This window comes from Petaurus breviceps, unplaced genomic scaffold, assembly GCF_028583685.1.
Source record: "Petaurus breviceps papuanus isolate PSGF00001 unplaced genomic scaffold, PetGlider_PUasm1.0 67, whole genome shotgun sequence".
Classification (NCBI taxonomy): Eukaryota; Metazoa; Chordata; class Mammalia; order Diprotodontia; family Petauridae; genus Petaurus; species Petaurus breviceps.
In genome coordinates this window covers 4,170,303-4,171,981 of record NW_027186446.1, presented here as the reverse complement: position 1 = coordinate 4,171,981, position 1,679 = coordinate 4,170,303, and the positions used below count along the sequence as shown (strand labels likewise).

General features: G+C 38.6%; 1 pseudogene; it reads left to right on the top strand.

The window, feature by feature from the left end:
- Positions 1–464: 464 nt before the first annotated feature.
- LOC138173913 (ATP synthase subunit g, mitochondrial pseudogene) lies at positions 465–973 on the top strand (annotated as a pseudogene).
- Positions 974–1,679: the final 706 nt, after the last annotated feature.

The following is a 1,679-nucleotide window of genomic DNA, read 5'->3' as shown; positions in this document are numbered from 1 at the left end:
CCATTTGCAGGCTGCTGGCTTAGTGTTAGGGATGGTAGAATGTCCTAGGAAGCAAGATGTTGCATTGCTGTTAAAAAGGAATCAAATAAAACCAAAAATTATCCCAATTAACAGCACTAATGCAAAGGTAGATGTTTTCACTTTTTCTCATATGGAGAAAATAATGTCCAAAAATATGAATGTTATAGAGCAAACTCTGATAACAGTGCATAGAGTTGCTAATTTATAAATTGCTGGATGTCCCCCACACACACACACACACAATGTTTTCACTTTTGGAAGACTTCTCAGAGAAAATGAATTTCATTGTCAGTGGCACCTTGCCTCAGGTGCAGTGAAAAGTTTACTCTTACTTGAATTAAAAGACCTGAGTTCAAGGCTTAATTTCATTTACTGTTTTACACAAGTAATTTCTTTTCTCTGAGCAGTAGCTTTCTTATCTTTGAAATGAGAGGTTTGGGGGAGGGTGACTTTCAGCTGAGAACCTGGGGCCTGGACTGAGTGAGGGATGGTCTTGACCAGCCGTGTGCTTCTCCTCTCGCCCCTGCTATGGCTCAGCTGATCCGCAGCGCTATCGAGAAGGCTTTGGTTCTGCTAAATGCTGCTGCAACTTATTCAAAGCCTCGAATGGTCACATTTTGGCAATATGCCAAGGTTGAGCTGGTTCCTCCAAGTCCTACTGAGATCCCCAGGGCCATTGAGAACATGAAAAAAAATAATCTCATCAGCTCGAACTGGTAGCTTCAGAAATCTCACTGTTAAGGAAGCTCTGCTAAATAGTCTGGTGGCCACTGAGGTATGCATGTGGTTTTACGTTGGCGAGATCATAGGCAAAGGTGGCATGGTTGGATATGATGTTTGAAGACCCACTCTTAGCATCTTTGTGTTTGATTTATCCTTTGTGTGTTCGTGGAACATAATATACCTAGACTTCTAAATAAAACAAGGAAATAATGTGGAAAAAAAAAAGAAATGAGAGGTTTGGACTAAATGATCTCTAACTTTCTTTCTAGGTCTAAATTCTGTGACACTAAGGTATTCCCCCTCTCTGAGCCTCAGTCTCCTCATTTAGAAAATTAGGGATAATATATTCTTTTCTCTCTCCCACATGGAGATATATTTCAAATATCTTATGAAATGATGGATGTAAAAGTGTATTATAAATTTAAAGTGTTCTTAATTAATGCCACTGGGAATCCATAGTGATGATCGAGCTCCAAGGAAATAACCATTCATTTAAACATGCATTTATTACTCTCCCACTGCATTCTAAACACTATGCTTGATCTGATGATAGAGAAGACACAAAACATAGCAAACACATACTCTGTTCAACAACGAGGTTAATTGGTCATTCTTCAGTAGCTTTTATGCTGGGGGATATTGGACAAATTATCAGATCTCTCAGAGATCTAGTTTGCTCTATTTAAAATATGGTAATTATAAACTCTGCCTTCCCCATTCTCAAAAAAGATGTGAGAAATTTTGAAAGTATGGAGGCTCAGCATGTGGCACTGGACACAGAAGGTGCTTAATTAATGTTTGAGTAAATGTGTAAGAATGAAAGGACTTTGAGCTTTCTGGAAAGAAGGTATGATCTCAGTCTTAAGAACTGGGTTATTATTTATGACTTTCTTTATTAACATGGGAGAGGAAGACAAAGGGGTGAATGAAAGCTC